The sequence below is a fragment of the Triturus cristatus genome, chromosome 2_1, assembly GCF_964204655.1.
Source record: "Triturus cristatus chromosome 2_1, aTriCri1.1, whole genome shotgun sequence".
In the NCBI taxonomy this organism is placed as follows: domain Eukaryota; kingdom Metazoa; phylum Chordata; class Amphibia; order Caudata; family Salamandridae; genus Triturus; species Triturus cristatus.
The window spans coordinates 659,012,907-659,040,493 of NC_140581.1; the positions used below are offsets into that span (position 1 = coordinate 659,012,907).

Consider the following 27,587-nt stretch of genomic DNA (forward strand, 5'->3'; position numbering starts at 1 on the left):
CGCTGCGGGCCACCTCTGACTTTCTGTTAATCCCTTGGTGTAGTCTACCCATAAATCAAGAAATAATATAGCGTCTAAGCCATGTTTGTGATACATGAAATGCCCTGGAGTGTCCCTAGGAGGAATAGGGACGGCTTCTTCGAGAACCCCTTTTCTAGTAGTGATCTGTCTTAATTTCGAAAAAAGCGGCATATTGACAACTGATCCGATACTTAATCTTGAACACACTTAATACAAAAGCACAATAATGAACAACCATTCATACCACAATATGCAAGACGTTTAACACATTAAATATTAAACATTAAACATTTTTTTTTTTTTAACCTTTAAAATAACCAACAATGATGATCGTCTGCATAACTAATCATCAAGCTAAATTCTTGACAATAACTAGATACTTCGGAATACTTGATATACTGCTAAACAGTACAGATACACTGCTAAAACAGTGCAGACCGGATTTGTGTACCCAAACCCGTCTTGACCGGCACAACCTATGTGCACGTCAGAAATGCCTCCCCGGCAATGGTACTCACCGGGTAGCTTCGGAAACGGAAGGCCTCGGTAACTTGAACTTGAACCGGACTGGACTCGACTCGACTCGTCGGACACTGGGCTTGACTTCGAACTGGTGGGTCTCTGTATACCTCGGATCTTGCTCTCTCAGCTAGGCTCTGGTCGGGATACTTCGCACTTCTCACCGCCTCGTCTGGGTGTTGATCGCAGTCTCAGTCGCCCCCGCTTGACCGGAGGGAGATACAGGAAATCCTGCTGGTACGCGTTATTGTCCGTCCAGCTGTGGCAGGAGACCGGGCCTGCAACGCACCGCCGGCGCGTGAGATGAGAAAGTGTCCCTATTCGGGCGCCATTCATGTGGTAAATAATTTTCCTTTACCTGGACATAATTTGATACAGAAACATAATTAAATAGCTCAGTAAAATGAGAGGCAGAATCCGTGGTATTAGAGGTTCGGAATGGGCTTTATTCCAATGATCGATTATAATCGGTTGCTCCAAGTTCCATCACCACGGAGGTTCAGGAAGTGAAGTACATACTTTATTGACAAGAAGTAACCTTTATAGTACATACATTACAGTGAAGCGAATGCAATAGGCGTAACAATTGATAAGGAAAATGACGATCTATCTGCGTAACCAAAAAATGGGTGTAATAAGGCGTAAAAAGGAACATAATTGGTTATGATGTCACCTATAGGTGGATCTATAAGATAATACTTGGCATAGATGCGCGCGCAGCAGTATGACGTGTGATTGACGTGCAACTAGGGGGTGAAGGGGACTTGACATTTAGCTCTACATGTGGAGACAAAAAGTCTGGGGGGTCAAGTCAACCTAATCCCAAATCATATCTAACATCCTATGTTTAAAGAACTATGTTATCCGCAAAAGAAGGACTCTCGGACAGAATCTATTCTATACTGACTGTGCGTGCGTGTACAAGCGTCTAAATGTCTACACTGAAAGCGAGGGGGTAGGAATATTCCATGGTAACAGGGCTATGAATTACTTGCATGAGGACAGAGAAGTCGAGCCTTTTGCTCGGTAGCTGGAAGAATGTTTACTTAAACTACTAGACAGGAATGCATCGGCTGAGGGGGAAGCAGATAACTCGAAGGCGAAATACAGTTCTTGGCAGAGAATAGGCTGATGTCAGGCTTCGTGAGCCGCGCAGAGAATGAGACAAAGTTCATGGTCACAGATGCAGGCTCGAACTGGAGTTTTCAGAGGCAGAAAGCAAGAGGAGTTTGATGACAGAATCTGGGCCTACTTGCCTGGACTGTAAAATGGCATAAGTGAACCATATAAAGCCGGTGGCCTTTCATATTTAGGAATGGAATATCCGGCCTATTCATGGCGGATCTGACAGAGGGCATGTTGACGGTGGACGCACATGTATTTGCGTCTTCATAACTGGAACTGGAGGGAACATACATGTACTTGTGACATGCACGTAGAACCGTTGGGGTCCAAGATAGGGGACATAACTGATCGGAAAAATCCATATTTCCACAAAAGATAGGGCCTGTCCACGAATGACGGTTTTGAAGGCTTCCCACAGGGACACTGAGGACAAAATAGACCCCTCGTTCTCCAGGAAGTAGTGGTCGAGCGACTTAATGAGGCTGTTGCGAGTCTTGGGGTTGCGCAGATGCCAAGGGTTAATAGGGGCGATCCGCCCCGCGGCTTGCGTCCCCGTGTCGAAAAGAAGCCACACAGGGGAGTGATCTGAAATGCCCCGGGCCAAGTGTCTTACCTCCCCAATGTGGGGGGACTGGGCCGCGGGCATAAGGAAGTAATCAAGCCTGGAAAGACTCCTATGAGCCCCGGAGTGGAAGGTGTATTGACATTGCGTCGGATGCATTAACCTCCAGCAATCCACCAAACCAAAGGTGTCCAAGAACCCACCAAGCCATGATTGGGAAACGGGAAGGGCCCTGGGGGGGTGGCGATCCAGATCGCCGGACAGCACGGCGTTGAAGTCCCCACCCATGAAGAGAAGACTATCGGGGAGTTCCAGCAACATCCAACCAACATCAGAGAAAGTGGAGGTCTGGAGGCCTGAGGGAACATATATCGTGGCTAAGGAAAGAGTCTTACCCTCCCACCTACCGGTTAGGGCGACATAACGCCCTCTGTCGTCAAGGATGACATTATCAATCTCTAGTGGGAGGGAAGACCGAACCTGAATACCAACCCCTCTGGAACCAGTGGTGAACCCGGAGTGTGCAACCAATCAGTACCCCCACCTATTCATAGCATGACACACATTGCCGACCAAATGCGTCTCCTGCAGGAGCACTACATCATGAGTTAAACGACGCAAATATTGCAGTACAACACCCCGTTTAATACGATCCCCCAATCCATTGACGTTCCAAGATATCAACCTCAACCCACTACCCCCCATCCCCACAAGAGTTGCATGAGTCCCTCCACAGAGAGCAGGACACCTGAAGCAGAGAAAGAACCAATATGCCACCTTGAGAAAAGAAAACACAAACACCCCCTCCCACCCCCCAACCAAAACCCGTTACAACTCCCCCCTCCCTGCACCCCTGCAGACTAAAAAGCCACCCCAAAATGCAGTGTGCCTGTCGCCCTAACAATCCCATTTTACAAAAAGACCCCGGAGGAGGAGAGAGGCCCGTCTCCACCCGCCACCCGGACGCGAACTACTATAAGGCAAAATATACAAAAGAAGTAGAACCCAACTGAGCAATGTCCGATTGTCAGGGTTAGGGACCAAAAGGTCACTTCTGTGGAGGCTCACCACCCTCGGCACCGCCAGGGTGCCCCGTTCGATCGCCCCGATCAGGCAGGGAATCCAACCAGTCACTTACATTGTCCGGTCGCTCGAAAAAGAAGGTCCGTCCCTCGTATTCCACTTGAAGCCTGGTAGGGAAAAGCATAGCATACTTCAGTCCCAGGTCCCGGAGACGTCGCTTAACCCCCTGAAAGCCCATCCTCTGTCTCTGGACAAGTTGAGTGAAGTCCGGGAAAAAATTGACAGAGGAGTTTTCAAATTTCACCGGGCCGTGCACTCTCGAAGCCTGCAAGATCGCATCACGGTCTCTGAAATGAAAAAGTTTTGCGATGATAGGCCTCGGAGGCGCGCCAGGCTTGGGCTTACCGCCCGGGACACGATGTGCACGCTCCACAGCGAAAAACTTGCTCAGTCCAGAAGGGGCAAGATGGGTGAGGATTAAATCTTCGACCAGGAGGTCAACCGAACGAGTCTCGGGGTTCTCCGGAACACCTATGACGCGAATGTTGTTACGTCTTGCCCTGTTCTCAAAATCCTCAAGCCGATGGGACATCAGGTCGTTGGCCGATTTCAGAGTGCCAAGGTCTGTTTGAAGTCCCGACACATCGGCCGTGAGGCTGGAAGTCTTCAAATCCAATGACTGCACCTTCTCGTTAGTCTTAGACATGTCGGCCCTGATTAGAGTGACATCAATGGCGACCGTGTCAATTTTGCGAGCCAAAGCCTCATATTGCTGGCCGATGGTCTCCTTCATGCCGGTGATGGCGCCCATAATGTCCTGCAGGGACAAGTCAACAGGGGCAGAAGGGTCGTCTCTTGCGTCCTCCGGGGTACTGCTGGAGAGCCCGGGGGATCCTTTGGCTTGAGTTTAACGGTCCATAACATTTGTCTGGAAGGGTCCCCCACGAAGAGATGTCTTGGTCTTCTGCTTCTCGGGTTCACCCCTGCCCGTCATGTTGGAAGATGCACCCCGGAGGGGCCCGCAAGACCTGGTGAAAATGGCCGCCAGCAGGTCGGGCACCAACAGGCCAAGAAGCTGGCTCGTACGGTCCAGAGAAAGGCACGACCTGACCCAAGAGGCTATAATGAGGAGGCAGCGATGTCACTAAATGGGGGGTGGATTGGTCCCCGGCCGAACTAAACGGTCTCTCAATCAGACCATGTCAGGATCCGGAAACGAAACCGAAAGTGGGGGTACGGCCACCGATGAGGTCCCACTGCCGTTGTTGTTCAACTACGTCCCGGCGCCACAAATCACCAAGTCCCCGGCACGGCCTCCAGGTGGGCCTCAAAAGTTCAATGTGCTATAATTCTGGTCGCCCAAGTCCGATTCAAATTCTGGAAAGAGTTATGGACTCAGTCGAGGTTCACCTTCAAGAGTCCGTCCGAGAAATCAGGATATCATCAGGATAAATTGCGAAGAGTGGCGAGGGTCCGGGGAGCCCTGTGCTCACGCGACCATCTTGGATGCGCGCTAAGCTCCTCCGACTAGTTTAGGTTTTGAAGCTTTTATACACCATTGACTTTAGCAATTTGCCCTTTTTGTTAAAATCTTACATAAGTACCTAAGTGCCTTGTTCCTGATACAGTACAAGTGTGATAATTCAAACCAATTATGATTTCCTGTAATTATTTTTTACCTTTCACACATTTACATCAATAAAACTTGTTTTAAAAAAATGTAGGTAGTGGGGGCATCAATTCTGTCCGGTGTACAGGTTCCACTATTGATGTAAAGAGGGAGGCCCTCTGCTAATGAGGTAAAGTTTCTTAAGGCAGGGCTACATAAGTCAGTGTAAATATTTAAGGCAACAATAATAATACAGAACAATTGACATTTAAGTGATCAGTAAGAAACAAAAGAAATATTTAGAAGAAAGAACCAATGGAACTATTTATCTTAAAAAAGTACAAAAAATATTTTATTAGTAATCATTTCAATAATAAGAAAACCCAGTCATACTGTTCCAATCATGTCTACAATCATGCATCTCATACAGTCAACACTCAATTTAAAAACAACATTTTAATGACAAAAAATTGTTCATAGAAATTGATGTCTAGTTTTCATGTCCATAGACGAACAGTGTGGCACAATAGTATTTAACTGTTGTATTCTATGCGCGTTTCGACACTGGAGGGGTGCCTTCGTCAGGAAAGGCCACAATTAGACTCGCTGGTCACTAGGACATGAGTGACAGTTTTTCTGGTGTTGCTTGTGAGCTATTTGGAGATCTTCCTCAGCATCTTAAGGGTGTGAAAACAGGATGCACTGATGGCATGGACTTGTGTAGTCATGTCCACGATGCTGTCCATGATGATTCCAAGGTTTCTAATGTGGATGCTCGGCGTTGGTGCGAGTCAAAGTTCGACCAGCTGGATTTCAATGGTGAGGTGTTTTTGCCAAAGATCACTACTTCTGTCTTGTCGAAGTTGAGCTCAAGACACTTGGCTTTCATCCAGTTAACAACTTCGGTCATGCAGGCGGTCTTGTCGAAGAGGGAGAGCATGAGTTGCTTGTTGTCGACATAGGAGAGGATGTGGATGTTGTGTGTGTGGATGATGTTGACCAGACTGATCATGTATGCGTTGAAGAGGGTAGGACTGAGCCATGACCTTGAGGCACTCCATAGATTTGCGGGCTTCTAAGGAGTAAGTTGTTAGGCTGACAGTTTGTGTTCTATCTGTTAAGAAGGAGCAGAGCCAGGGAAGAGTGTGCACTTGGATGCCAATGTTATGCAGGCACTAGATGAAGATGGGGCGTGAGGCTGTGTCAAATGCTGCAGAGAGGTCCAGGAGAATGAAGGCTGCCCTGTCTCCTCTATAAAGGATCATGAGGCTGTTGTCTGTGGGAGCTAGGAGTGCTGTTTCTGTACTTTGACTGAGCCTGAATTCAGACTGCATGGTGTCAAGGAGCTCGGGGTTTCTGAGGTGGTCAGCGAGGCGTTGGTTGATTAGTTTCTCCAAGACCGTAGCTGGGTATGTTAGGAGGGAGATGGGTCTATAGATGGAGAGCATGGCTGGGTCAAGGGCATGTTTCCAGGCTTGGTGGTGTTTTTCCAGGTGTCTGGGAATATGGTTGAAACAATGGAGGCATTGAAGATGGGTGTTAGCTCTTTGTTGATCGGTAGGAGTCCTTTGGTGAACGATAGGAGGGGGCAAGCGTCAGATGGGGCCCAACGTGGATGGTCTTCATGGTAGCGGTGGTTTTGATGGTAGGTCAAAAGGTCAAGGTTTATACGTTGACCATGATGCCGAGGCCAGGCAGGGACTGAGTCTGGTTGAAGATCGAAGTTCCTGTATACTGGGTGATTATTTACAGGCAAATACTGAGAACTTGTTGCAAAGGTCTTGAGAAGGGGGTGATGCTGCTAAAGCCAGCCGGAGGCACGCTGAACTCTTTGATGATGGCAAAGAATTTCCTTGTTACTGTTTGCACTTGGTGTTCCCTATCTGCTAGTGGTAGCGTCTTAGGGCAGATTTGAAGATATTTGTATCAGTGGTGTCTTGACTTGTTCTCCATTTGCACCCCCAGTTGCTTGCACTGGTGTTTAGTTAGCCCCTGTGTATTAGCTGGCCTGTGGTTGGGCTCTTGCCGTTGGGTTGCTCTTGAGGGAAGCCAGGGTGTTGGGCATGCTGTGATAAAGCTGTTGAGGTTCTTGATGGCTTTTGGTAAGTCGATGGTGTGCTCAGGCCAGCGAAAAGAGAGGGCGTAAGCCTAGTTCTCTTCTAAGATGTTTTTCCCGCAACAGCGGATAGATCCGGTGGTGGCAGGTCTGTGGTGGTGCAGGATGGGTATGCTGAAACTGACAGAAGTAGTCTTTCCAGGTGGAAATGGCTATAGCAATGTCAGGTACAGATGTTGGTTTTAGCCATGTTTCTATGAGGAAGAGCAAATAAGAAGTGTGGTTGTGCAGTAGGCCCCATATCTCTGTGGCATGTAGGGTGATTGAGCTGGTATTGAGGGGCATGCATGCCAGTGTGGCTTGTTGTGTTAGTGGGGGTTGGTCTGTGTGAGCACAAGAGGCTGGCTGGTTTGTGTGAGCAAGTGGGGTGCTGAGTGCTGTTGGTGCAGGAGTGGTGGTTGTAGAGAGTGGGAGAGTGCATGAGAACTTACAGGAGATGCATGTAAATGTTCCCTCCATGTTGTGTGGTATGATATCAACACAAGTGGCAGAGCTGAGAGCGCAGAGGAGTGCAGCATGTTAGCGGTGGGTAGGGGGAGGACCAGGGTTCTCTGTGCTGCGCTCAGTCTGGGTGCTGACAGACTTGCCCAGCACGTGCACTGTGCTTCTGTGCTGCACCCACCATTAAGTAGGAACTGGGACAAGGAAGGAGCGCAAGGGCTGGAAACCAGTGATGTCACTCCCTGTGTAAATGGATGATGGGAAATCCAGTGATGTCCTTTCCTATACAGATAGGTGATAGGAAATGAAGCCCTCTTGCTTGGCTTCTACTTTTTAACCCTGTTGTGGCGGGAAACCAGAGATGTCACTTTCTGTGCAGATGGATGGCGGGAAATCTAGTGATGTCTTTTCCTGTGCAGTAACACCAACTTGGTTAATTTTTTTTTTTTTTTTTTTAAACAAACTTTATTAGTTCATTTAACAAAATGCAATCAATCCCCGTCCCCCATAGTCCGCCCCCCAGCCAAATCAGGACATCTTGCAATAACCATCCCAGCACATAAGCTACATCTGTACAGCATTCACCCCAATAATGTCCGTTCTACTAGGTAGTGCATCCACAGGAGTAATCCACCATGAGTGTGCGAGATAGCCAAAATACCCCCCACCCCATCCCCCAACATCCCCCCCAACGAGCCCCTCCTCCCTACCCACCCACCCAAGCATGTCGCCAGTACCTATCAGAAGTACATGTACATCAAAATCGCAGTCATCACCCGTCGAGTCCGCCTCTCGGGAATCCCAACAGAGAGTACCTCAAGAGCAGAGGGGGGAAGCCCTGCAGAGGGCGCTCAAGGAACCGGGGCCCCGTCATCCCCCACCGGATCTCCCCCATCTCCCACAACCGAACATTTGAACAAGTCCAGGAGAGCCATCCATGCCCGGGCCCATTCATGCGATCTTTCATTGTCACTGCGTCGAGCCAAACATAATCTATAAGTCCCCTCACTTCCCGCCCATTTCTCCATTTCCCTAGCCCACCGTAAAAAATTAGGGCCCTGCCGCGCCTTCCAATGAGAAGTAATCTCCCGCTTGGCCAGGACCAGCCCTAGATCAAGAAACCTACTGGTGACCTTAGTCTTTGCTGTATGACCAACTTGGTTAATCATTGACACATTTTTTGTTCTTAAGGTGATGCTATGCATTAAATTGATTTTGATGGTTATTAACTCTTAGACTCATTTATGAGGTGTTAAAACACAGTTAGTTGATAGGAATGCCACCATGACGTTTTTTGTGATCAGGATCCTTGCTTGGATGGATGTGGTCCTGGAGTCGATGGGCCAGCTGGATTAATTAAAGAGGAGCTGCTGCTGTAGTTGGAGGATATGTGCAATGGAGCAGAGACTTTCATTGGTGGTGGACTTTTTGTTGACTCAACCTTTTTCTATTAGGTGATGGCAAATGCAGAATTCATCACGTTTCCTCATGTGGTCCTGGCTGCGGTTATTTGGTGGTAAAGGGTGAGTTAAAAGAATAATGCTTACTTTAGTATCCTACATATAACTGTGGCTTTTCCTTAGTCTAGCTATGAAAATATACATTACCACCATGATTTCCAGCTTCACTGACAACTTCAAAACAATGCACTTGGCGTTCTGAATACATAAGTGAAGAAGCACCTTTGGCACAGATAGACCGTCCAAAAAACTATAAAAGAATCAGAATATTCATAATCAGAACACTTAAATGAGAGCAAGTTTAAAATATATCTGCAAGGGCACTAAAGTCTCACTACAAATGACCTCTTGTCAACAAGGGCCCGAATTCAAAACTAATCACAATCCAAAAATCCATTAGCCTTCATTGTAGAATCTGAAATAATGTGATTGCCGGCCTGACCTTCAGCGACCCTGGCTGAGCCAGCATGGCTTGATGTGCGTCTGGCTCTGAAGGAGTCGTCCAGGGTGATGAGAAGAGATTTATAAAGTTCTGCACGGAAGAAATGTGAATAGGGAAGACGGCGGAGTGGAACTAATGATGCGGGGATTCTGCGCCTATTAAAAAGATATATGGTAAGTTAGGCATGTCTCAACTAGTTCCCTTTAATTTACTGCACACGTTTATATCATTGCAGCGAATTACATCGGTGAAATACACAGTTCTTGGTAGTCTGAATTTAATTAATTAAATATTGGTCTATTTTGTGACCCATGTAACAAGGAGACCAGCTGAAAAACGATGCACTTAAATGGAGAGGCATCTTTATCGACGGTGGCACACTTTGTCCATTTACAGAAGGCCGACAGCAAATAATCAATAGGAGGGGAAAGCATCGAGAGCGAATTCAAGGGCTCCATCTTCATTAGACATAACATCGGCACAGAGGTGTCACTTCTACATGCAGAGTGTCACAAATGCCATCTTTCAAGTGAGATGCTTTTATGTATGTATTGCTAAAAAGGGACGAACCAAAACGGCCCTTTTCATGGCACCCCAAGAGTTTACTCGTGCTAATTATCTGAACGTCTCGTGAACACTCATGAACTTTAGTATCCCTTTGTTTTGCAAAAAACTTTGTCGTCATTGAACCTTCACAAAACTTACCAAAAAAGTGCTTTTCTTTTTTGTGGTTTGTGCTTGGAAAGTTTTGGGGTAATCCGTCCAGTTGGGAGCACAGAAAACGGGGGTTGGTCCCAAATGCCAAAACCCCATGACTTTTTTTGGAAACCATTAGCTGAAAAACTGCTAAAGGAATAACACCAAACTTGGCAAGAAGCTAGATCTTGGTCCAGAAAGCGTGTTGCAGGCAGCAATTACAGGACTCTCTAAAAAGTCATGGGGTGCTAGCTTTTGGGACCAACCCACTTTTTCTGTGAGAGGATCCTGGGCTCAATGGTGGTGCTGTGAAGGGGGCCACATACAGGGTATGGGGTCCCCACTGATGGGGAAATAGAAAGATATATCTACCCGTCAGCAGGGGACCCCCATACCCTGTATGTGGCCCCCTTCATAGCACCACCATTGGGCCTGGGATCCTATCTCCGAAGTTGATGTACTTAAAGGAAAGGGGGGCGCATAGCACCCCTCCAGAGTCTCATTTGGACCCAAGGGACCCCATCCACCAGGACCAAATTACTAATAAAAGGGAAGAGAGACCCCCCTCCTCGGGCCTATATCGGCCCGGGGATCCCGCCCCCTGGAGCTCAATAATCTATAGTGTCCCTGGGAGCCCACACCCGGGACACTATGGTTTCCTGCCTGGGAGAGTGTGGACATACCCTGCCCGCACTCTCCCGAGCATGGGAACTCCGCGTCGCTCCTGCCTGACAGCAGCAGTAGGAAACAGGCCAGTCCCTGTGAAGAAAAACAGAGAACAGAGGGGACCTCTTGCAGGCAATCAAGAACACATGGGGTGGGCAACAACGTGGTGTGCACAGTCTTCAGTCCTATGCACAACCTTTCATGCAGAGACCACTTCCTCCAGATATTCAATGTCCCTTAGGAGAGTAAGCACCTACTACGCACATCCTTAGCCCTGTAGAAAAGCTTTCAGCTAGCCAAACTATTGTGGGCAATCAACGAGACAAGTTGGCATGTCAACATGTCATCCGTGTTCTAAACAATGATGTCATTGAACATGTCATGAATGATGTGATATATAAGGTCATAAGCAGTGCTTGGGGGCACAAATAACTAGCTGAGTAAACTATAACTGGTGAATTTTATTATTTGTTTGCATTTAAAACTTGACATTATGTCTGATATTTTCACCAAAATATAACGTCACTTCAAACTTTGTTCAATTGAATATATATATATACATTTACAAATCAGCCTGTGTGGCTGCACTCAAAACAGGACTGGCACTCGCCAACAGCCTTCAACTGGGAGTTTCAGGTGAAACCAGACTGGCTAGCCCTCACAGTGCATTTTGATAAATGTCAAACATCTTTGTAAAGTTGTAGTTCTTCTAATGGACTAAAGCTTGATATCTGTTAATTTAATTCAAATATTTTATGCTAGACTACCTCTAATACTCTGTCTTTCAGGACTTCCGATTTTAGGGGCAGCATTATCATTATATCTGCTCCTGTCTTCAAGGGGGGCGGCTTTAACAACTGCAGCAGGAGGTACCTATGTCTGCCTTCTGTGACTATCTCAATGGGTATTCAAGATTTTCAGAGATCAAGATTGCTAGAGAACCCGTCTAGCCTTCTCCCCATGATTTTCATGGATACCCAATATTTTTATTGGCTTTGCTGCTACACGTATGTTGCCTCTCACTCTTTCACCCAAGTTATATCCATCTAAAATTGAGTAACTTTTTCAGGGTGGGAAAGTGTGCATAGCTTCAGAAGTGTTACCCTACCATCTACTGCTGTTCCCATTGCTTGAAATTGAATTTAACAATGGTATGTTTCAGTTAATATTTTCAAATATGTCAGTTACTCCTATGCTTGGAGGAAAATTGTATCTTGGGAAATTGAGCGAGAAAGTCAATGCAGCTAGTAAGGCCAATTGGCTTTGCCCAAGCATCAAGCAAAATGAAATGGCTGCTGTATGTACATCTTCCACTGAGCATCCCAGTTACAGAAGGTGTTGAGAAAGAAAGACCACAGAATTGACTCTGTTGTGTTTCTAGGCCCCACAATCCACGCATGTCTCTCTATGTGAGCTCCTGATTTCAAATTTGTGAGCGGTCTCCAGCACTGCTCACCTAAGTGGCATCAGCTAAGTAATAAACTGCTGCTCTTTGTGTGCACCACACATCACAGGCACAGAGCCCTTTATATACTGTCATGTGCCCAAGTTCGGCCGGGTAGAAAATAGCACCATTTTACATGTACACTTCTTTCCTAAAGTTGCCTTAACTTTGTCACATTGACTTTTGACACACATTTGCATTTGTGACACTTGGGTTAGTTTCTCGGAAACACAGACTTTGCTGACAAGGAGACCTTCGTGAGAACACTATCACACTGCCTGGCATTGTGTACAATGCCCTCACGTGCCTTATACAAATGTGTTATTTATTACACCCATATGGTTACAGCTATCGGTGGAATATAAACAATGGCAGCCTGATCACAATATCGTCCAAAGGCAAGGATGCCTTTTTCTATATATATAACCTTTTGTTTCCCAAGTATAACCACAGGAGACACTTCTGCTGACTTCGAGGGGTCCCTGCATGCTGAAGATTTCGCCCAGCAGCTGACTGACATCTCCGTGAGGGGTATCTAGTTTGTGACCAAGACAGGGTCCTCCACTCTTACCCACCAGGTAAAGGGGTTAGAGCATCCAGAAGAGGGTTTCCTGGCAGTCAATACATTTACACCTTAGAGATGGCATCATAGGAGAACGCTAGACTGTTATAATACTGTATATCAATACATATATAAGCTGTCTCAACAAGACGGTGGAACTCTTCATTTTATTCACTGTCTTGACACTTAATATAACTTTTGTCTCCTTCTGTCTATTAATCATTGAAGCACATATCTTCTACACAAGAATCACTTTGGTTCAATAAATATTGAAAAACGTCCATTTGTGTATTCTTTGCATATTTCTCTGAGCGAAAGAAAGCACGAGTGTCTGAGCGAATGGTTCTAGATCTGTGACTACAGTTCCTGAGGGAACAGCTGCCAGAACTGTTTGCTCCAGGTCTAGGTTAGGGGGCCTAACGGTGGCACTGCAAGCTAGCTGGTCCAAGGGATGACCTACCCTTGCAGAGGAGCATGGAATCAGTCTGGTACCATCGTAAGTTTATGACATCCACAAACGCAAAGTTACCACTGATTAATGGAAACTGCACAACAATACCACTGCTGCAGCGTTACCTTCCTGCTTCTCTTGCTGCCCCCCAGGTGCATGTTGCATTCACCACTGCACCACATATGTCAGTTCACAGTCACCCAGGACAGTTCTGTGAGCTCTTTGCCAACAGAGGCTTAGCAAAATTTGCTGTTGCCTCAACCACTGTCTTGTCCTTACCCCTTTACTTGCAAAATTTCTTGTCTGGCAGAAGGAGATTGTTCACCTGTGTCACTTATTGCTGCACACTGGCCACTCACTCTCTCGCTCTCTCTGTGCCGTATATCTGCCTCTACTATGTGTTGGTAATTTTAGTTTGGAGGCTCCTTCTGGTGCTCTGCTGCCACTGTTTCCTGCGTGACCAGGCTCCACTCGGGAGCATGGTTGGAGTGTGAACACCACAAATATGAATTTCAGCCATCTTCTGGTATTGGCTTTTATTAAAACTTGTTTGCCATGCAAAAAGCAAAGACAATAGCGCTGGCTGACCATTTTGAATTAGTATTTTCCATACTTGTTTATTTTTCTACCATTCCAAGATGTCATCACGTTTTGTCTACGTGCCATATGTACACTGCGTCTAGACAACTGCCTTTGCATACACTTTCAGGCAAACAAGCACTAACAAAGCCAACAGTAGGGTGCAGCAGCTTGCAATTCTGCAAACATTAACAAAGCCAACTGTGCAAGTGAGGCAAATTGCCTTTGCCAATGTTTGTCTCTGCTATCATTTGTTTAGATGGGGCTTGGGCAGGCTAGTTCCTTTTGCTAAATATATATTTTGCACTAGAAACAAGTTCTTACTTTATATGCAAATGTGGCAAATGATGGGCTTTCAAAACCTTCAAAATGTTTGAAAAAATTGTACTTGTTTAAGAAAATGGTGCTGGTTGTCAGCCTTAAGATACATCTTTGCAACAAACAAGGTGACATTTTCAATGAGAGTGTTCGCTCAAAGCTGATGTATTCTATTGAATCAAGACAACATACACTACAGAACATTGGCACTAGCACCCATCAGTAAGCCATTTTAAGACACTATACACAGCATGTCCGTTACAGGAGTACATCAGATTTCAAGGTCTAAGTCAAGTCATTATACAGCTATATTTAAACACATCAACGTTTAAGATCACCTATCTCCTCACAACTGAATTGTATTAAATGAAGAATTGTAATTAATTTTCAATTTCATGTCGCTTTTGAGCACCTGTGATTTTAGAACATGTTCATTCTTGTCCACGTCTGTGCCCTCAGACATTTTCTCAATTTAATTTTATAGCAAATAACTTATTGTAATGACAGCCAAACCAAGATAACATGAGCATTACTTAATACATTTTTTAGGTCAAAAGGAAAACAGTAGGGAAAAAGGGTAAACAACCTTTACAACGCAACTTTTACAACGCAATGCTATTACAACGCATTTTTTACAACGCGAAAGCTTTTACAACGCATGCATTTACAACGCATGCTTTTATATGGTAAGTACTTTTACAACGCATAGACCTTTACAACGCAAGTTTATTAATTTAAAAAAAATAATGATTTTTTAAAAAAAATAATGAAATAATATTTGAGTATTTAGTAAAAATATTAATATTTTAAAAATATGATTGAGTAATTTTTGAGAATCAAAAAATAAATAATAAAGAAAAAGTAAAATATATGAGTATTATAAATAATGATTAATACTTGAGTATTTATAGATTTTTAATTTAAAATCTAAGAAATAATATTAATAATGTAAAAATATGTTTGAGTAATTTATGAGTATTAAAAAATAAATAAAAAAGATATTGTAAAATACTTGAGTATTATAAATAATGATTAATACTTGAGTATTTATAGAGTATTTAATTAACATGTAAGTAATAATATTAATAATTTAAAAATTAGATTGAGTATTTATTGATTAATAAAAAAAAATATAAAGAAAATGGAAAATACTTGAGTATTACCTTCAAAAAAATAAATACCTTCAAAAAAATAAATTAAAGGAAATTAATTAAAAAACCTTTTTTATTAAATACATATTTATTATATGTATTATTTTTTATTATTACTGTTCTAAAAATAAATATAATTAAAAAATATATATGTAGAATAAATAAATTTAAAAAAAATTAAAAAACAAGTTGTATTGATACAAGATATTAATATTAAAAAGATTATGTAAAAAAAAATATTTTTAAATATTAAAAATAAAATAATATTTAAAAAAATGATTAAAATTAAGAAATAATTGTAATATTATTATTTGAGTTTAAAAAAAATAATATTACTTATAATATTAAAAAAACAAAAAAGATAAAAGAAAAGAGAACATATTTTGAAAAAATTCCCACGCTTTTGTATTGAAGTCTATGAGAAAAATTGTCCTTCATTTATTTTGGCAGCTTAAGAAGATACAACCCGCGGAACAAGAAAGGAAGGAGTGAAAAAAGATGAAAACTAAAGTTTGAAAGAAAAAAGAAAGTAGAGTCAAGGTAAGGAACAAATTTAGTAAATTTAGAAATTATAATATATATTTAACATGTTTAAATAACAAATTAATAATAAATAACCATAAACAAATAAGGTGTAAAAAATAATTCTTTATTGAAAAAAGCATAGGATAAACATTTTGGTTTTATTCTTTTTTATAACATAATGTACATATTTTTTTAAAATTATACATTATTTATTAATAATTTAAAACATATATTTAATGAAACAATAAATAAAATAGTCCTTTTTCAACATTGATGCACGCGATGATGTCATGACGTGAACGTAAACGTAAGGCGCCATTTTGGAGAGCATCGGAGGAGGAAGCAGCAGGAAGCTGATCTGCGTCCAGGTAGGAAACTTTTTCACATTTATTTATAGATATAAAGTTAAAAATAGATACATATATAGTAAACAAAGAATAAGGAGAGGTTGCGGAGTAACTAATTGATGTTTTAAATGTAAAAAAGCATGTCCACGTTCATGTCATTAGTTTATGCCTATGTCAGGTCGAGGAAAGTTAATTGTAACAAAAAAAAACTTGTTTTACTGTAACATTAATTAAAGTTTGTACAAAAATGTTCATTAAATCACTTCGGTAGAAATATAAATGATTTAAAACTTTGTTTAAAAAAAAAAAACCTTTTGCGTTTTCGGAATTTGTGAAAAAATGATTGTATTTTTACTGTTGTTTATGCAGCAATGTGCATTTCGTTTCATGGATTGACATAGGGATATTTGAAGAGGTAGAGACATTTTGTTTTTTTTTGGTGGTAGTAAATAAGGATGTTTACAAGAAATTAATATCTTGATTTTGATAATTTGAAAATTGGAAACATATTCTAGGGAAGTCGTTTTTGATACTTTGGTTGTTTGGAAAAAAAGTAGATTGAAAAAGAAAAAGTGAAAAATAAGTATACCCGACTCGTAATTTGGAAAAAATGTTTGTGTAAGATTTGTATGCCAATTGTAATTAATGGATATTTAAATTTTATGCAAAGCAGGAAAGTAAGTAGATATCTATTTTTAAAAATTAAGAATGTTAGCAAGATTTTCAAGGTAGTCTAGAGCCACACACAACGTAAATTGTTGTAAAATACCCAATAGTCTCTCAGACATTTCCTTTGTTTTTAGAGTTACTCGTGGGTTTAGACTACCAGCAAGTGTTTGGGAAAGTCTCATTTCTTGAAAACTTTGCTCCTTCTTCAAAGTTTCCAGGAAAGAGTAGAAATTAGGATGAGGTTTGCCAATTGTATGGTTGAAGGAGTTATGCCATCCCTCAATGGCATTATTTGTTTTCGCTTCTCCCTCTAAACAGCTCGTGTAACAGTTCCACCACTCCACATGGAATCGTGGCTTCCTCCTGCGACCCGATCTGCTTAGGTGCCCAATCCATGTGTCTTCGAAATAATTTAGGATGGGTGCCAATTTTTCTTCATTACTTGTAAAATATTCAGATTCTGTAATAGCAGTGTAGTATTCGTCCACACTATCGGGAGGAACAAAACAAAGTGCTGTTAATTTTTTTAATTCAAACTGTAGTTTGCTATCTCGACAGTATTCTGCAACTAGGGATGTTTTTTGTAATTTACGCCAGAATGCCTGGGAAAAATGGAAAAAACATCCCTGAATTTGGGTATCCATGTACGTTTTAGTGATCACATTGATCATGCTCAATTCAAAATCTACTATTATTTTCCTAGGACTTGGGAAGTTTTATTTTTAATAACTGATAAAAGTTCAGAGTATGTTGCAGAAGTCTTATCAGGTAGCAAACTATATACTAAGGGTATTACATTATTGTTAATTTTTGCATGTATAGTGTAAATTTGAGTGAAAGGATGGGGTGTACTTTTAAACGTCCTAGCCATCATCCAAATTTCACTATTTTCTAACTTAGCAAGGTTATGTGGGGTACTAAAAATAAGAATTCGTTTTTGAGGGTTTTCGTTATCATGCAGAAGGAAAGGTTCATCAGCAAAAGAAATAGAAAGATCATGTGGAATTCTAATATGAGAAAAGGTATGTGGTGTAGATAATTGGATGTTACTTGCCTGCTTTTGTCTTTGAATAATTCGTCTCAAATTAGGAATTATAGGCATATTACTAGCAACATGACTGGGGACATGCTGTGCAACCTCTCTTAAAATGGATCCTGTAGAATCATTGGAGGTGCTTGCAATGGCTTTCATTTCATTTACTGTTTCTCTTATTTCTACCTCCATTGCAGAGGCAGAGTGGTTATGTTCTGTTGTTTTTACAACTAAATTATCAAGTGTAACCGCTCTGCCACTGCAATGGGAAGAGTAGTATTGCACACACCTCCAATGATTTCTAGGAAAACTTATTCTTTCTTTACTATATATGTATCCTGCATGGTTCAGTAAATTTTTCCCTTTCCTAGATTTAATATATTTAGCAGCTTCAAGAGTAGACATTATCTGTGAAGAGAAGAGAAGAGAAGAAAAATAAATTAGTCTGTAAAAGTAAATATACTATCTCTAATGTTACCCCTACACCATCCCACACTTTCCCTACTGCTGCACCTTCCTGGAGTTAGAATAGTAATTGTTACCCCTACACCATCCCACACTTTCCCTACTGCTGCACCTTCCTGGAGTTAGAATAGTAATTGTTACCCCTACACCATCCAACACTTTCCCTACTGCTGCACCAACCTGGAGTTAGAATAGTAATTTTTACCCCTACACCATCCCTCACTTTCCCTACTGCTGCACCTTCCTGGAGTTAGAATAGTAATCGTTACCCCTACACCATCCCACACTTTCCCTACTGCTGCACCTTCCTGGAGTTAGAATAGTAATTTTTACCCCTCCAGCATCCCACACTTTCCCTAATGCTGAACCTAAATGGAGTTAGAATAGTAATTGTTACCCCTACACATCCCACACATTCCCTACTGCTGCACCTTCCTGGAGTTAGAATAGTAATTTTTACCCCTACAGCATCCCACAGTTTCCCTACTGCTGTATCTACTTGGAGTTAGAATAGTAATTGATATTCCTACTACAACCCATAGTTTATGTATTGTGGCAGCTTATTTTAATTATTAAAAAAAAAGGTTAGTCCATAAGATTGTTGGATTTATAAGAGTGTTTATTTTAAATACCTTTTGCTTTTTGAGTTTTTTTCTTGGTTTTGCTTCTGGTATGGTTTGTGCCGGCTGGCTGGAGTTTTTGGTTGTCTGGTCTTCTTTTTTTCAACTTTTCATATACAGTAGCAAAGATTTATCTGAGAAACAGAAAGAAAAATCAATTCACAAATGGGAAACATTGTCAATGTTTGGAAAAATTGCAAAAAGTGAAAACATCTGTGTATATTTGACATTTTATTTAAGTCTAACTACATTATATATCACATATTCCCTGATTCTGCACCTATCTTGAGTTACATTAATATTTGTTAACCCCACCACACTCATACACTTTGTCTGCTGCTGCACATACCTGGAGTTAGAATAGTAATTGGTGCCCATACACCATCCTACACTTTCCCTACTGATGCACCTACGTGGAGTTAGAATAGTAATTGTTACCCCTACAGCATCCCACACTTTCCCTAATGCTGCACTTACCAGATGAATGAATAGTAATTGTTACCCCTACACCATGCCACACTTTCCCTACTGCTGCACCTTCCTGGAGTTAGAATAGTAATTGTTACCCCTACACCATCCCACACTTTCCCTACTGCTGCACCTTCCTTGAGTTAGAATAGTAATAGTTATTCCAACTACAACCCATATTTTCTGTATTGTGGGATTTTATTTTAATTATTAAATTAAAGGTTTGACTATTATATTGTTGGATTTATAACAGTGTTTATTTAAAATACCTTTTGTTTTTGGTGTTTCTTTCTTGGTTTTGCTTCTGCTATGGGTTTGGCCTGCTGGCTGGAGTTTTTGGTTGTTTGGTCTTCTGTTTTTTGACTTTTTCGACAAAGTTGCAAAGAATTATCTGAGAAAAAGAAAGAAAAAATAACTAAGAAATGAACAATTTTGAAAACGGTGAAAATTGCAAAATTTGAAAACTTCTTTGTAAAGGTGACATTTTATTTAAGTCTAACTACATCACATATCACATATTCCCTGGTGCTGCACCTATCTTGAGTTAGATAAATAATTTGTACCCCTAAACATCCTACACTTTCCATAATGCTGCACCTTCCTGGAGTTAGAATAGTAATGGATACCCCTACACCATCCCTCACTTTCCCTACAGCTCCACCTTCCTGGAGTTAGAATAGTAATTGTTACCCCAACACCATCCCACACTTTCCCTAATGTTGAACCTAAATGGAGTTAGAATAGTAATTGTTATCCCTACACCATCCTACAATTTCCCTACTGCTGCACTTACCGGTAGTAAGAATACTAATTGTTAAACATACACCATCCTACAATTTCCCTACTGCTGCACTTACCGGTAGTAAGAATACTAATTGTTAAACATACACCATCCCACACTTTCCCTACTGCTGCACCTTCCTGGAGTTAATTAGTAATTGTTACCCCTGCACCATCCCAAACTTTCCTTAATGATGCACCTTCAAGGAGTAAAAAAATTAATTGTTACCCCTATACCATCCAACACTTTTGCTAATGGTAAAGTTAATATTTTTATTTACAAAATTAAAATTATGAGAAGTATTAATTAATTTACCTTCACATTAAGAAAGGTGAGTCGTGTAGGTTGTGTTGAAAAAAAATGTTGCAAACGATATGTTGGTTTTGAAAGAAAAACAAATTCCTGGTTTAGGTAAAAAAAAAGAAGATATTATAAGTTCGTATATATTAAAGTTACTTCACAGAAAAAAAATGGTTCGAGTACATTTTAAAAAATATTAAAATTATATTTGCTGCACTGTTTGGATGGAAATGAAACATGATTTATGAGAAAACATGGTGTTAAAATATAATAGTAACTTACTTGTAGTAGGAAAGAAAGAATGCTTCTCCAATGGATTGCAGTGTTCTCTCAGTCTAGGAGTCAGAGGGTCAGGTTTTTGCGTCTGGTCTCTCTGGTAGTTGATAATCAACTGATTGTAAAATGGTGTCTTGCTGGTATTTATAAGTTTTAGTCAGTGTCATTATTAATTTTTTTAAAAACAGCGTTCGTTGTGTTTTTTATTATACTTTTATTTGCTGTGGAAAATGATCATTTAAAAAAGCATTAAAAGATGTGTTGTTTTCACTTATTTGCTCCGTTTTGGCATCCATTTTGGAACATGTATTTTGCTATTGTTTTCATAGAAAGTGTTGTAGGACAAGTTTTAGAAGTGGGATGGTTAAAATGGCGACTATGTGTATGTGTTTTGTGTTTTAATCCGTTTACTTATTTTCTGATATAATCATGATTTGCATGAATATGAACTGTTGATTAATTATTCGTTATTTGTGTAAAACGTTTAAATTTGTTATAACGGATTTTTTGGGAAAATAGGAGTATTAATTTTAATACTCGAGTATTCATTTTGTAATGCATTTCAGTTAATTTACGTACAGTTTTTCTCCACATTTTAATACACTTCCCCACCCAAAAACCCCTAATTTCCCTGCATCCCGTGCCAGATTTGATTGTACTTTAAAAAACAAAATTTTATATTTTGGCGTTGTAATGGTATGCGTTGTAATTGTTTTCGTTGAAAATGCACTTAAGTAATTTACTCAGTTTTGCGTTGTAACAGTATTCGTTGTAAAATAATGCGTTGTAACAGTGTTTGCGTTGTAAAAAATGCGTTGTCATGGTATGCGTTGTAATAGTATGCGTTGTAACGTCATACATCCACGAAAAAGTATACTGAAACTGCTTAGAGCTGAGAAAATATTGTTCAGTTTTGATTTCCTGGCCCTCTTATCAGCTGAAGTAATTGAAGTTTTTAAAAGGGCTCTGGCCCACATTATTACCACATGGTATACTTAGGTTCGAAAAACATGCCGTTCAATGCTAAAATCACGCTGAAAATGCAAATGTGCTCCTACTATGAGAAAGAATAGCGTTCGCTTTCAATTTAGCTAATTTTAGTATAAATCTTCTGATTCTACTTCCACAAAAAATGTTCTTTAGTTTCAACGCACTAGCATTAGGCAGCATTATTTTAACATGCTCCTTGATAAAGGCAATTAATGGCAATTTTTATCACAATACGCATGGCAGAGGATTATCTTCCATCCAAGGCAGAATGTTCTTGGAAGGTAAATAGCAGGTCACACATGAATTAATTTCCTTGTTAGGAGGACATAATGGACTGATGTGAGCACTGACCCTAACCCACTATTATTTAACTTCATTTAATGGTTATTTTACACTCATTTACAAGGCCTGGTATTTAGAGGGTTTGCATTATTAATGATGTATCCGTAATAAAAACAAAGCAAGACAATATAGTGGATTGGAACTCTCCTCCCTGTTCTGCAGCTTAGATCTTTGTTTTTGAGTTCATTTTGCACCAATGTCTCTAAGAATGTCCTCCACTCCAAGCCAGGGCTGAAGATGTATCTCAAGTAATTTAACACAATGTTCAACCATCGTCTAACTGAATCAGAAATATTAACTGTGTCGCTTTTATTGGACAAGAAGAAGCTAGAGGCAGATAGACTCCACAGATGTAGTGTTCCTCAGACATTAAAATTATCACAACTATTACTTCCACAGTAAACTGTACAGGTCTAACGTGGTGGGTGCCATCATTGATAACTGCAACACACCAGACCAGTGCTGTAAAAAAGTGGCCCTGGGTGTCACTAAGGAAAGGAGAGCAGCTCAATGCATAAATGTTAACACAGGAAAGCCACTCTGGCTCCTTACCATTTGGTAAATATCTAGTTCACATGTTAATTCCTACATATGAACTGTTTTACAAACCTTAATATCAATGCATCTTGCTAGCAATTGGCAAAACCTTAACATCAATGCATCTTGCTAGCAATTGGATCAAACAAAGGGGCTGGAAGTAAAGTCGAAAATGTGCTCTTGTAAGAAAAGTCCTACGTTTGAAGCAAATGTTAAATTTTCTTTTAATTCACCAAGAATTCCAGGATTAGTCAAAGTATTGTACAACAGAAGTAGAAACCAAGGGTACTCTATTGTGTAAATTTGTACAGATACATGTAAACAAGTCTACATGTATGAAGGTGAACAAAGCAAACACAAGGAGAAGATGGACGGAGCGCTGAAACTTATCAGACACTCACCCCCAGTCACAGATCTGGGTTGAATCCATCATCATTATTTAGCTCACTTCGCCACCTCAGTTCAGACCCAGCCATATGCAAATCAGTCTTGATCCTGTGCCTCATGGGAACAGTCCAGCCCGAACTGCCAAGCCAGGTCTTCCCTGAACCGGAAACAAGCATCCTGGGACTGGTTGCTGGATAACACCCTTCATTAGCCAGGCTAGTTTGAATCCAGTGGTAAAGTGAGCAAGGGACCCATGTCTACATGAAAGTAGCTCATCAGCACATGCACATTTTTTTTTTTAAACACTTTTACTTTCCCCGGAAAACACCGTTCCCTAATACTCCTTCAATTTTAGGGATAGTCCCTTTTATTTCTCACTGTGAGAATTTTTTTACACCTGACCTAAACAAGAGTAACTCTGCTAATAAAAATATATTTAAAAAAAAAAGAGTAACTCTGCAATCAAATTTAAGGTGTGACATTACTTGCAAACTGTTTGTGAATAATCAAAAAAATGTGACTTTGTAGCTGTTTACCTTTTCGAGTTGCGTCCCTCATGGAACACCCACAACAATGCTGATGTAACTGTGTGAGTAATTTCTTTCACATGGGCACAGTGCTAACAATCTTAATGTTGTGAATCAGGAACAAGATTACACTCTCCAGGATTCTGATTTGCTCCTACGTGTGTCAACAGGTCCCGAGATTAATACAATTCATTTACATAATTTACACAATTAAAAAAATCATTACTTTATATACCATTCAATAAATGGTTTTCTTCTATAAAACGTTGCGAAACCACATTAAAATCTCACTACAGACCCACTGGTGTCATTTCTTTGCACGTAAAGAAATTAAGAACATTTCATAATTATCTTTAATCATAAAAAAGACTTTTAAAAAAGTCAAGAGGGCTCGTGCATCAATTTCACATGTATCAATTCAATATATGAAGTAGTTTCTGTAAAGGAGACACTGCTGAGCTCTAGGCATGCCACACCAGGCACCTTCCACCGGCCTCAGTGTAACACATTCAGTAAAGAGTGTCTAATTAACCTTCAAGTCTCTAATTCTGGGACTTCAAACTAAGAGCGTTGCCTTTTCAAAGAATAAGGAGATTGCACATAATCCGCTCGGTATAAACTGGCTTCAGCAATGTCTAGAATGAACTGATAAATGTTTAACCCCGCGTTATCGCTAATGTTATCTTCGAATTAACCTTTCGAATACTGTTTGTTTATCCACCCTCCTACTGGACCATATTTAGTCAACAAAGTTTGCAAACAGCCAAAATAATTAGTCTCTCTCTTTGATCTTACGTTGCTAATGGCACAGATGGGCCATTAAATCGTAATCCTACACAACACCTCTGTGATCGAAATTGTTTTACACCGTGCCCAATTCCATTTTAATATGAGTCTGGGGCACACACGCTCTCGGTAAATTCAGAAAGGTTTGCATGGACAGAAAAAGTATGTTAGTACTGATTTGTGTTCATGCAAATCTACTGGGGAAACATCAAAGCTCTTTACGTGGGGAGCTGACCGCAAAACAAGGTGTGTACAACTGGTGAGGTTTTACACATTTCAATTATATCACTTACCACTTTTACCACTATAAACTCAGTAGCGAAAAGCTCCCCTCTCAACGACAAAGCTCTGCTGTCATAAAGATCACACGCTTGGATGACCATAGGGACATACGGTCTCTTAAAGCCTCAGCCTTACCTTAGGGCACTCTTTGGGCTGAAGGCCTAACGCAGGCTGCTGTCCCATTGGTTAGGCCGCTTCACCAATAGGAAGCAACGCTCCATCTGGAGAAGGAATTCCTTCAAGACCAATTGTCATTATTCAAAGGAAGACATTGGTCACACTGTGGATGGAACAATCATGCCTTAAGCTTAATGGGGATAAGACGGAGCTCATGCTGTTGGGCAATTCTCCTGTTTTCAACTCGGCCTCCTTATGGCCCGGCTCCAATTCCTAAAGATCAAATCAAGAGCCTAGGCATCTGGATTGATCATTCGCTCTCATTCAGTCACCAGGCAACTAAACTCTCGGCTATTTGCTTCGGACTTCGGAGGATGCTTCATAAGGTCCTTCCCCTTCTGCCCTTCCATGCCAGAAGGATCATGGTTCAGGCACTGATCCTTTCCCGCCTGGATTATGGTAATGCTTTATACCTGGGAGCACCTCAATACACCATCAATAAGCTCCAAGTAATACAGAACTGTGCGGCCCTCAGACTTCTTCAGGTTCCTCGTTGGAACTCTGCAAAACAAGCATTAAAAAGCCTGCACTGGCTGCCGATCAGGCAAAGGATCCAGTTTAAGGCTATGGGGCCGATTACGATCCTGGAAAAACCCGGTACAAACCGTGGGTTGGAGCTTTTTCTCCGTCCGACTCGTACCGGGTTGTAAAACTTTACAAACATGCAATTACGATTTGTACGGAAACACCATTCCCGTACGATTCGGAAAAAAGACCAACCGACAGAAAAATACATACAAATGTGATCCGGGACACCGCGGACGTGACGTCCGGACGGAGTTAGGCATGTTTTTACGTACCAGCAATTACGATTCGCACCGACTGCAGTCCGGATGGGAAAATTTTTACGGCACCTAAAAAGTGCCGGAAAAGCTAAGTACGCAGCGATGCGAGCTGATTAGGGGGCCCGGTACGCGCCGTACCCCCCCGCCCCCCATATGTACGGAGCGCACCCCCATATGTACGGAGTGTACCCGCCAACCCCCCGTATGTACGGAGCGTTCCCCCGTACCCCCCAGCCCCCCATATGTACGGAGCGTACCCCCACCCCCATATGTAGGGAGCGTACCCCCCAGCCCCCCGTATGTACGGAGCGTACCCCCCAGCCCCCGTATGTACGGAGCGTACCCCCGTACCCCCCAGCCCCCTGTATGTACGGAGCGTACCCCCCAGCCCCCCGTATGTACGGAGCGTACCCCCGTACCCCCCAGCCCCCCGTATGTACGGAGCGTACCCCCACCCCCATGTGTACGGAGCGTACCCCCCAGCCCCCCGTATGTACGGAGCGTACCCCCGTACCCCCCAGCCCCCCGTATGTACGGAGCGTACCCCCAGCCCCCCGTATGTACGGAGCGTACCCCCGTACCCCCCAGCCCCCCGTATGTACGGAGCGTACCCCCACCCCCATATGTACGGAGCGTACCCCCCAGCCCCCCGTATGTACGGAGCGTACCCCCGTACCCCCCAGCCCCCCGTATGTACGGAGCGTACCCCCCAGCCCCCTGTATGTACGGAGCGTACCCCCGTACCCCCCAGCCCCCGTATGTACGGAGCGTACCCCCACCCCCATTTGTACGGAGCGTACCCCCCAGCCCCCGTATGTACGGAGCGTACCCCCACCCCCATATGTACGGAGCGTACCCCCACCCCCATATGTACGGAGCGTACCCCCCTGCCCCCCGTATGTACGGAGCGTACCCCCGTACCCCCCAGCCCCCCGTATGTACGGAGCGTACCCCCCAGCCCCCCGTATGTACGGAGCGTACCCCCGTACCACCCAGCCCCCCGTATGTACGGAGCGTACCCCCACCCCCGTATGTACGGTGCGGACCCCCAGCGCTACGCTTCTGGCATTTACATACACTGCAGAAAACCAACAGGAGAGGAAGGGATCAACACGACTAGTCCCCTCAAGGAATTATTCAAAAACAACAAAGTCAGTGTAAGCCAAGTCAATAAAAAGGGCACTACTGATTAGAAGAGCACTGATCCACAAGTTCCGAACAAACCGATATGTTGTTGAGAAAAATGCAGACTTTAAAGAATATTACCCAGTTGGTATAAAAGCCCTCATTCGCCAACCTGGTTGGTGACATGCTTCATCATCAGGCTCCACTGGGATGACCGAATGTCATCCCAGTGTGCTACAACGCCAGGTTACTGCGGAGCGGGATTCGTGTGTGGTGGTAGTGAATTTAAAATATCCAATTGAGTCAAAAATAAAACTTTAATAATTTTGCTAATTGGAAAAGAATAAAAAGGAGTGAGGGTCAAAAAATAGAAGACCTGTTTCACTCCACGGCGGTCAACATGTTTCTGCCTCAGTGAGTGTTCATCAGGCTTTCATCAGGACCAGAGTGGAAGTGCGGAGCGGGGTTCGTGTGTGGTGGTAGTGAATTTAAAATATCCAATTGAGTCAAAAATAAAACTCCCGTGAGGGGGGTGGGAGCAATATGGCACACCGTCCTTGCCGGACCCGGCAGCTAGAGGCTGTATAGGTGCCATACGGGTGCTGAGCAGCAAGGGCGGTGTGCCATATTGCTCCCACCCCCCCTCCCGGGATCCTTGAGGCATCAAACGGATTGGCCTCTTTAATAAACTCGTTTCTCTCCCCCATTATATATATCTTTTGGCGGATTTTTTCACTGTAAATAATTTTTCACACAGCAGTCCACGGTAGGGTGAACCTTAGCGCGTTCATACCACCGGGGCTCCGCACTTCCACTCTGGTCCTGATGAAAGCCTGATGAACACTCACTGAGGCAGAAACATGTTGACCGCCGTGGAGTGAAACAGGTCTTCTATTTTTTGACCCTCACTCCTTTTTATTCTTTTCCAATTAGCAAAATTATTAAAGTTTTATTTTTGACTCAATTGGATATTTTAAATT

General features: G+C 42.3%; 1 protein-coding gene across 2 annotated transcripts in view; it reads right to left on the bottom strand.

The window, feature by feature from the left end:
* Nucleotides 1–27,587, bottom strand: part of FBXL17 (F-box and leucine rich repeat protein 17) — a 1,841,864-nt gene that overhangs the window by 1,377,079 nt on the left and 437,198 nt on the right. The gene's annotated exons all lie outside the window — the stretch shown is intronic.